The sequence below is a fragment of the Macaca thibetana genome, chromosome 14 (genome assembly GCF_024542745.1).
Source record: "Macaca thibetana thibetana isolate TM-01 chromosome 14, ASM2454274v1, whole genome shotgun sequence".
NCBI classification, from domain to species: Eukaryota; Metazoa; Chordata; class Mammalia; order Primates; family Cercopithecidae; genus Macaca; species Macaca thibetana.
In genome coordinates this window covers 15,240,160-15,250,291 of record NC_065591.1, presented here as the reverse complement: position 1 = coordinate 15,250,291, position 10,132 = coordinate 15,240,160, and the positions used below count along the sequence as shown (strand labels likewise).

Sequence of the window (10,132 nt, the reverse complement as noted above, 5' to 3'; positions counted from 1 at the left end):
AGCCCCTCATACATTAGGTATTTCTCCTAATGCTATCTCTCCCCTTGCCCCCCACCCCGCTACATGCCCTGGTGTGTGATGTTCCCCTCCCTGTGTCCATGTGTTCTCATTGTTCAACTCCCACTTATGAATGAGAACATGTGGTGTTTGGTTTTCTATTCCTGTGTTAGTTTGCTGGGAATGATGGCTTCCAGCTTCACCCATGTCCTTGCAAAAGACATGAACTCATTCTTTTTTATAGCTGCATAGTATTTCATGGTGTATATGTGCCACATTTTCTTTATCCAGTCTATCATTGATGGGTATTTGGGTTTACCTTTGTAAATAGTGTTGCAATAGTCTTTTCTATTGTGAATAGTGCTGCAATAAACATATGTGTGCATGTCTCTTTAAAGTAGAATGATTTATCCTTTGGGTATATACTCAGTAATGGGATTGTTGGGTCAAATGATATTTCTAGTTCTAGATCTATGAGAAATCACCACACTGTCCACATCCTCTCCAGCATCTGTTGTTTCCTGACTTTTTAATGATTGGCACTCTAACTGGCGTGAGATGGTATCTCATTGTGGTTTTCATTTGCATTTCTCTAATGACCAGTGCTGATGAGCTTGTTTTCTTATGTTTGTTGGCCACATAAATGTCTTCCTTGAGAAGTGTGTGTTCATATCCTTTGCCCACTTTTTGATGGAGTTGTTTGTTTTTTTTCTTGTAAATTTGTTTAAGTTCCTTGTAGATTCTGGATATTAGACCTTTGTTGGATGGATAGATTGCAACAATTTTCTCCCATTCTGCAGGTTGCCTTTTCACTCTGATGATATTTCCTTTGCTGTGCAGAAGCTCTTTAGTTTAATTAGATCCCATTTGTCAATTTTGGCTTTTTTTACCATTGCTTTTGGTGTTTTAGTCCTGAATGGTATTGCCTAGGTTTTCTTCTAGGATTTTTACAGTTTTAGGTTTTGCATTGAAGTCTTTAATCCATCTTGAGTTAATTTTTGTATAAGGTATAAGGAAGAGGTCCAGTTTCAGTTTTCTGCATATGGCTAGCCAGTTTTCTCAACACCATTTATTTAACAGGGAATCCTTTTCCCATTTCTTGTTTTTGTCAGGTTTGTAAAAAATCAGATGGTTGTGGATGTGTGGTGTTATTTCTGAGGTCTCTGTTCTGTTCCTTTGGTCTATATATCTGTTTTGGTACCAGTACCATGCTGTTTTGGTTACTGTAGACTCGTAGCATAGTTTGAAGTCAGGTAGCATGATGCTTCTGGCTTTGTTCTTTTTGCTTAAGATTGTCTTGGCTCTACGGGATCTTTTTTGGTTCCATATGAAATTTAAAGTAGTTTTTCTGATTCTATGAAGACAGTCAATGGCAGCTTGATGGGAATAGCATTGAATCTATAAATTACCTTGGGCAGTATGGCCATTTTCATGATATTGATTCTTCCTATCCAGGAGCATGGAATGTTTTTCCATTTGTTTGTGTCCTCTGTCATTTCCTTGACCAGTGGTTTGTAGTTCTCCTTGAAGAGGTCCTTGATGTCCCTTGTAAGTTGTATTCCTAGGTATTTTATTCTCTAGCGAAGACTTCATTAAAGCAGACAGAACTTCAGGAGCTGCCATGAGCAGCAGACACCTGTTTAGGGTGCACGGCAACTGTGTCCCCCAAATCCATACATTGAAACATGATCACCAACGTGATGGTGTTAGGAGGTGGAAATTTTGGGAGGTGCTTAGGTCATGATAGCAGAACCTTGATGAATGGAATTAGTTCCTTTATGAAAGAGGCTCCAGGTAGCTGCTGGTCCCTTTCTGTGACTTGAAGGCACAGCAAGAAAGTGCCACCTATGAACCAGAAAGTGGGCCTTGACCAGACATGGAATCTTCTAGCACCTTGATCTTTGACTTCCTAGACTTCAGAACTGTTAGAAGTAAACTTCTGTTGTTTAAAAGCCACCCAGTTAATGGCATTTTGTTACAGCAGCCTGAAGAAGCTAAGACAAGTGATGGCATGGGATGTAGGTAATTGCATCTGATGATCATGGGCCAGAATCAGTGTGATCCAGTCCCTTCTTTTAATGATGATGATTACTAAAGGAATCATCACTTACTATGTGCCAACCCGTGTACCAAGTACTGGATATGCATTAACTCAGGGATCAGCAAGCTATGGCCCATAGTACAAATCTAGCCTGCTGCCTATTATGTCTATTGCAATACAGCCACACTCATTTGTTTATGTATTGCCCAATGGCTTCTTTCTCACTAGAATGGCAGACTTGAGTACCTGTGAGAAAGACCATTTGGTTTGAAAAGCCTAAAATGTTTACTCTGGCCCTTTATGGAGAAAGCTTATTGGCCTCTGCTTTAAACCTAACTTTTAGTTTACAAGTAATTTTTTGTTGCTGAATAACAAGTTGCTACATTTAGCAACTCAAAGCAACACAAATCTTATAATTTCCATGAGTCAAGAGTCAGCACAGGGGTTGTCTGCTCATGGTCTTTCATGACTTAAATCAAGTTATTGTGTGGAGCTTCAATCTCATCTGAGGCTCAAGGTCCTCCTCCAAACTCTTTCAGGTTGTGTGTTGAATTCATTTGCCTGCTATTTGCATAGCTGTGGTGCCCATTTCCTGGCCAGCTGTCAGCCAGGGACTGACTTAGAAGCCACCATTAGGTCCTTGCCATATGGCCACATCTCTCATAACAAGGCAGCTTACCCCTTCGAGACAAGCAGGAGAATGTGTCTGCTGCTTCTAATCTCTTTTATGGACTCACCAACTTTTGGTTTATATTCTAAGGGTGAGATAATGACAGAACTTTGAGATACCCACCCAATATATAACTTAAGAACAGTTTTTAATTATAATTTTTCTTTTTTATAGAGACGAGGTCTCACTTTATTGCCAAGGCTGGTCTCGAACTCTTCGACTCAAGTGATTCTCCTGCCTTGGCCTCCCAAAGTGCTGGGTTGCAGACATGAGCCACCATGCCTATCCTAAGAACAGTTTTAAAATCAATGAAACAATAATTTTAGGAAATGTTATAATTTTAACTTACTAAACTGTCTTTTTCATTATACAATAAATAAATATATGTGAACCCCTACAGAACCCAAATCTTGAATTATGCAAATAAAATAATTGAAATCTTCCCATTTTAACACTTAGCGAAAATTTTCAGGATAAATAGAGTGATGGTTGTGACAAGAGAAGAGATAGGAAGGGAAAAACAATAGTTCTGGAAACATTAGGTAAGTAAGGTAAGGATGTTTGGACATGGAGAGGAGTGGTGGAGTAGGGTGGACAAGATGACTTTAAAAGGCACTTCCAATGTTGAGATTCTATGACTCTTGGAAAACAGGTTCCAGGAAGGTTCTGAGAGGCTTGGGATACAGAATAGATGAAAAAAGGCAGACATGAATCAGGTGGAGGAGCAGGATGTTCACAAATGGGAAACAACAGATCTTGTAAGTTTGTCAAGCAGCTATTGGGGAAGTCACATCCTGCTTATCCTTCAATAGCTTAAGGACTTTAAGAGCAGATTGGCCAAGAAGAAGTTTCACCTAGAGTTACAGCCTCTCAAAAACCCAGAAGTTACCTACGGCCTTTCTGAAGGCAACTTGTATATCCTTCTTTAGACTTTGGATCAAAAGTTTTAGCATAAGAACAAAGATGGTGCAGGACATATGCCAGCTTGTCTTCTTTCAGTGATTTATCTGAGATACTTCACATGTCTGAAGATGAGGATCCCAAAGGAAGGTCATAGCAGTTAGGTGGGAGGCACAAGTGGATGGATAAAACCTTGGCTTTGCCACTTGATGACTTCACCCTCAAAGCCCTGATGATTAGCAGACAGGAGATCAGGATGACCCTAGTGCCAGCTGTAATCATAAAAATTGTCAAAGAACACAAGGATTATCTTGCTGTTTCCTGAAGTATGTTAAATGAGCTTCAGCAGGGGCAGGATGTGACAGAATTTGATCTAATTGTCATCACAGAAGAAGTGGGCAAATGTGCAGATGGTGTTGAAAGTGGCTCCTGATAGTCCTCAGGTGTAGGTATTCACCACATTCACCATCAAAACCTAGCATGTCAGCCAGGCATGGTGGCTCGTGCCTGTAATTCCAGGACTTTAGGAGGCTGAGGTGGGCAGATCATTTGAGGCCAGGATTTTGAGATCAGCCTCGCCAACACGGCAAAATCTCATCTTTACCGAAAATACAAAAATTAGCCGGGCATGGTGGTGCATGCCTGTAATTCCAGCTACTCGGGTGGCTGAGGCATGAGAAACGAGAATCGCTTGAACCCGGGAGGTGGAGATTGCAGTGAGCTGAGATCGTGCCACTGCACTCCAGCCTGGGTGATGGAGTGAGACTCTGTCTGAAAAAGAACAACAACAACAATAACAACAACAACAACAAATCCCCACCAAAAAACCCCCCCAACATGTCTTGAAGTTCATGGCTGCAGTGTGGGGCTGTGGGCTGCTTATGGCCATTGCTGTTGGCAGGAAACACTAAGTTCCTACACAAATGAAGAAAAAGGATCTCATTGCTTTTATTAGTGGCCATAGGAAATGGTTGTCTTGCCTGTGGCCAGAATGGCCAGGATCTGAGGCATGATGACTGAGGTATCCCAAAGGGTGACATTTGTTAGGAAGAAGTATATAGGGTGAAGAGATGCACTTGGGTCAGAATGACCCATTCCATATTTCTCAAAATAATGGCCAGGAAGCAACTGAGAAACACTAAGAACAAGGGCAATTCCAACTCTGGGTAATCAGTGAAGTTCATAAACCCATTCATAGAGATGAGATTCTTTTCAGTTGTAGGTTCACTATTGTCTGCTTTCTGAGATTGGGAATATAATATTACCACTATGACTGTAGACAAGGTATTATTCTTCCACAGTAGTTATTGTGAGGATGTCTTAGGCATATCTCAAGGAGAAAGTAAATGGTTGCCCTCTAGAAAACCCATCACTGGTATTTTCTCTTGAGCATCTCCTCTCTTTGAAAACATCTAATGGAGCTGATATGGAGTATTGTTCCTGGTTAAAATCCACCTGTTGGCTCATAACTGGAGTCCTCCACAAAGATGACGGACTCTGAGAATCTAAGAATTGGAAAAGACTTGGCAAAGACATTCACCTTACAAGTGTTGAAGCAAGGACAGAAACAGAATTCTTTTAACTCAATCCCATTTCTTTTTCCAGGAGACAGCACTGATCCTTGTAGACCATTTGACTGTTTTGTGACAGAGAACTTGAGGAAAGACTTCCCAAGGAGCTCAAATAAAGGGTGTTTATTCTATGTCAATGCATGTGACAAGTTCAGCTTCACAGAGGTTGAAGATGCAGGGTAGGTCCTACATCAGGAAGGCCCTAGAGACTACAGCAGAAGGAAGTCAAGGATCTTTGCTTTGGTGTACCACCACAGCCATAACTCAGTTGTATTCTAAGTTCTGAGTCTTTTTTTTTTTTTTTTAATCTTGCTGGTGTCATCTCTCTCAATTTTAGGGCTTTGCGAAAAGATTCCCTGGGCTCCTGAAGGAGTCATGGAATGGCTTGAGGAGATCCATTATTATCCAAGTAGTGAGTGAGTGAAAAGGGTTCTAAAATAAATTAAAATTATATACTTTTCAGAGTATTTGTTTATCAGTAAATTGAATTTTTATATTGGTAGAGCTCTAAAATAGTTTGTAGGAGATTTGCAGAAGTGGCCACAATATCTCGAAGCAACTCTCATTAAAAGAGTGAATTTATCTCTCCATTTCTCGAAACTGTATGGTCTTATGACTTACTTTGACTGATAGAGTGTGAAGGAAGTGACGTCATGCCATTCGTAGCCCTAGGCCTCAAAAGGCTTTGAGGCTGCTGTTTTTGTATTTTTGGAACCATGAGAATGCCATGTGAATGAGCCTGGGTAGCCTACTGGAGAACAGGAAACCATGAGAAAAGGAGCCCCAGTTGCCTCAGTTGTACCAGATGAAGTCATTATTGACCATTCAGGCCCATACCTTGCAGAGAACTACAGGCAAATGAGCATATCCAACCAATATCAGCCAAGTCGCACTCAGACCAGAACTGCCCAGCTGAGCCAACACAAGCTGCTGACCTGCAGAAGAGTGAGTTAAGTGAATGGTTGTTGGTTAAACACACTAAGTTTTTTAAGTTTTAAGTTACGCAGCGAAAAGTAATAAATACCTTGTTCTACAAAAACGATTTTCTTTTTCTTTCTTTTTCTAAAATGTCAACTTCTATTTTAGATATGGGGGTACATGTGCAGGCTTGTTACATGGGTATATTGCATCCAGGTAGTGAGCATAGCACCCAATAGGTAGTTTTTCAACCCACACCCTCACCTCCCTTCCCCCACTAATAGTCTGCAGTGTCTATTGTTCCCTTGTTTATGTCTTGTGTGCTCAATGTTTAGCTCCCATTTATGAATGAGAATATGTGGTATTCAGTTTTCTGTTCCTGTGTTAATTTGCTTAGGATCATGGCTGCCTGCTGCATCCATGTTGCAGCAAGGGACATGATTTTATTCTTTCTTAGGGCTGCATAGGATTCCGTGGTGTATATGTACCACATTAAAAAAAAATCCACTTCACTGTTGATGGGCATCTACGTTGATATCCTATCTTTGTATTCTGCATAGTGCTGTAATGAACTTATGAGTGTATGTGTCTTTTTGGTAGAACAATTTATATTCTTTTGGGTAGATACCTAATAATGGGATTGCTGGCTTGATTGGTAGTTTTATTTTTAGTTCTTTGAGAAATCTCCAAACTGCTTTCCACTGTGGCTGAACTATTTACATTTCCACCAACAGTGTGTAAGCATTCCCTTTTCTCCACAGCCTTGCCTGCATTTGTTGTTTTTTGACTTTTTAATAGTAACTATTCTGACTGGTGTGTGGTGGTATCTCACTGAGGTTTTTTATTTGCATTTCTCTGATGATTAGTGATGATTAGCATTTTTCCATACGTTTGTTGGCTGCTTGTATGTCTCCTTCTGAGAAGTGTCTGCTCATGTCCTTTGACCATTTTTTAAAATTATACTTTAAGTTCTAGTGTACATGTGTACAACACGCAGGTTTGTTACACAGGTATACATGTGCCATGTTGGTTTGCTGCACCCATCAACTTGTCATTTACATTAGATGTTTCTCCTAATGCTATCCCTCCCCTTGCCCCCCACCCCGCGACAGGCCCTGGTGTGCGATGTTCCCCATTTTGTGTCCATGTGTTCTTGTTGTTCAACTCCCACCTATGAATGAGAACATGTGGTGTTTGGTTTTCCGTCCTTGTGATAGTTTGCTTAGAATGATGGTTTCCAGCTTCATCCATTTCCCTGCAAAGAGCATGAACTCATCCTTTTTTATGGCTGCATAGTATTCCATGATGTATATGTGCCACATTTCTTAATCCAGTCTATCACTGATGGACATTTGGGTTGGTTCCAAGTCTTTGCTATTGTGAATAGTGCCACAATAAACATACATGTGCATGTGTCTGTATAGTAGCATGATTTATCATCCTTTGGGTATATACCCAGTAACGGAATTGCTGGGTCAAATGGTATTTCCGGTTCTAGATCCTTGCGGAATTGCCACACTGTGTTTCACAGTGGTTGAACTAATTTACACTCCCAACAGTGTAAAAGCGTTCCTATTTCTCCACATCTTCTCCAGCATCTGCTGTTTCTTGAGTTTTTAATGATCACCATTCTAACTGTTGTGAGATGGTATCTCACTGTGGTCTTGATTTGCATTTCTCTAATGACCAGTGATGATGAGCTTATTTTCATATGTTTATTTGACTGCATAAATGTCTTCTTTTGAGAAGCATCTGTTAATATCCTTTTTGATGGGCTTGTTTGTTTTTTTCTTGTAAATTTGCCTAAGTTCTTTGTAGATTCTGGATATTAGCCCTTTGTGAGATGGGTAGATTGCAAAAATTTTCTCCCATTCTGTAGGTTGCCTGTTCACTCTGATGATAGTTTATTTTGCTGTGCAGAAGCTCTTTAATGTAATTAGATCCCATTTGTCTATTTTGGCTTTTGTTGCCATGGCTTTCGGTGTTTTAGTCATGGAGTCTTTGCCCATGCCTATGTCCTGAATGGTATTATAGCCTAGGTTTCTTCTAGGGTTTTTATGGTGTTAGGTCTTACATTTAAGTCTTTAATCCATCTTGAGTTAATTTTTGTATATGGTGTAAGGAAGGAATTCAGTTTCAGTTTTCTGCATATGGCTAGCCAGTTTTCCCAGCACCATTTATTAAATAGGGAATCCTTTCCCCATTGCTTGTTTTTGCCTTTGACCATTTTTTAATGGGGTTGTTTTCTGCCTCTTGATTTGTCTAGGTTCCTTATAAATTCTGAATATTAGACCTTTGTAGATGTATATTTGTGAGTATTTCTCCCATTCTGTAGGTTTTTTTTTTGTGTGTGTAGATAGTTTCCTTTGCTGTGCAGAGGCTTTTTCATTTAATTAGATCCCACTTGTCAATTTTTGGTTAATTGCAGTTGTTTTGAGGACTTAGTCCTAAATTCTTCCCCAAGGCCAATATCCAGAGGGTATTTCCTAGGTTCTCTTCTAGATTTTTTTTCCTTAAATTTGAGGTCTTACATTTAAGTCTTTGATCCATCTTGAGTTAATTTTTATATATGGTGAAAGGTAAGGGTCCAGTTTCATTCTTCTGCATATGGCTAGCCAGTTATCCCAGCACCATTTATCGAATAGGGAATCTTTTCCTCATTGCTTGTTTCTGTTGACTTTGTTGGAGATCACATGGTTATAGGTGTGTGGATTTACTTCTGGGTTCACTATTCTGTTCCACTGGCCTGTGTGTCTGGTTTTGTACCAGTACCATGCTATTTTGGTTACTATAACCTAATGTCATAGTTTGAAGTTGGGTAGTGTTATGTCTCCAGCTTTGTTCATTTTACTTATGATTGTTTGGACCATTTGGTCTCTTTTTTCTTCTGTATGAATTTTAGGATAGTTTTTTTCTAATTCTGTGAAGAATGATGTTGATAGTTTGATAGGAATAGCATTGCATCTGTAGATTGCTTTGGGTTGTATGGCCACTTTAATGATATAGATTCTCCCAGTCCATGAGCATGGAATGTTTTTCCATTTATTTTTGTCATCTGCAATTTCTTTCAGAAGTGTTTTGTAGTTCTATTTGTAGGCATCTTTCAGCTCCTTGATTAGCTGTGTTCCTAGGTATTTCATTTTCTTTGCGGTTATTATAAATGGGATTATGTTCTTGATCTGACTCCCAGCCTGGACATTATTAGACATGCTACTGATTTTTGTACATCCATTTTGTATCTTGAAACATTATTAAAATAGTTTATCAGTCCTATTAGCCTGCTTTAGATGTACATCTAAGATGTACATCTTTAGATGTACAAAGAACTGGTACCAATCCTACTGAAGCTATTCTAAAAAAATCGAGGAGGAGGGACTCCTCCCTAACTGATTATATGAAGCTGGCATCAGCCTAATATCAAAATCTGGCAGAGACTAAAGGGAAAAAGAAAACTTCAGGCCAATATCCCCAATGAACATACATGCATAAATCCTCAAGAAAATACTAGCAAACTGAATCCAGCAGCAAATCAAAAAGTTAATACACCATGAGCAAGTAGGCTTTATTCCTGGCATCGAAGGAACATACCTCAAAATAAGAAGAGCCATCTATGACAAACCCACAGCTGACATCATACTGAATGGGCAATAACATATGTGTGCATGTGTCTTTATAGTAGAATGCTTTATCATCCTTTGGGTATATACCCAGTAATGGGATTGCTGGGTCAAATGGTATTTCTGGTTCTAGATCTTTGAGGAATCGTCACACTATCTTCCACAATTGTTAAACTAATTTACAGTCCCATCAATAGTGTAAAAGCATTCCTAAATCTCCACAGCCTCAGCAGCATCTGTTGTTTCCTGACTTTTTAATAATCACCATTCTAACTGGCATGAGATGGTATCTCATTGTGGTTTTGATTTGCATTTCTCCAATGACCAGTGATGATGAGTATAGGTTTGTTGACTGCATAATGCCTTCTTTTGAGAAGTGTCTGTTCATATCCTTTACCTACTTTTTGATGGGATTGTT

General features: G+C 39.5%; 3 protein-coding genes across 3 annotated transcripts in view; 1 reads left to right on the top strand and 2 right to left on the bottom strand.

Annotated features, from left to right (window-relative positions):
• The window catches only part of MED19 (mediator complex subunit 19), a 751,866-nt gene that overhangs the window by 337,926 nt on the left and 403,808 nt on the right, over nucleotides 1–10,132 (bottom strand). The gene's annotated exons all lie outside the window — the stretch shown is intronic.
• UBE2L6 (ubiquitin conjugating enzyme E2 L6) overlaps nucleotides 1–10,132 on the bottom strand; it is a 622,645-nt gene that overhangs the window by 501,225 nt on the left and 111,288 nt on the right. The window lies entirely within an intron of this gene.
• Nucleotides 1–10,132, top strand: part of LOC126936107 (olfactory receptor 9Q1) — a 125,312-nt gene that overhangs the window by 32,534 nt on the left and 82,646 nt on the right. The window lies entirely within an intron of this gene.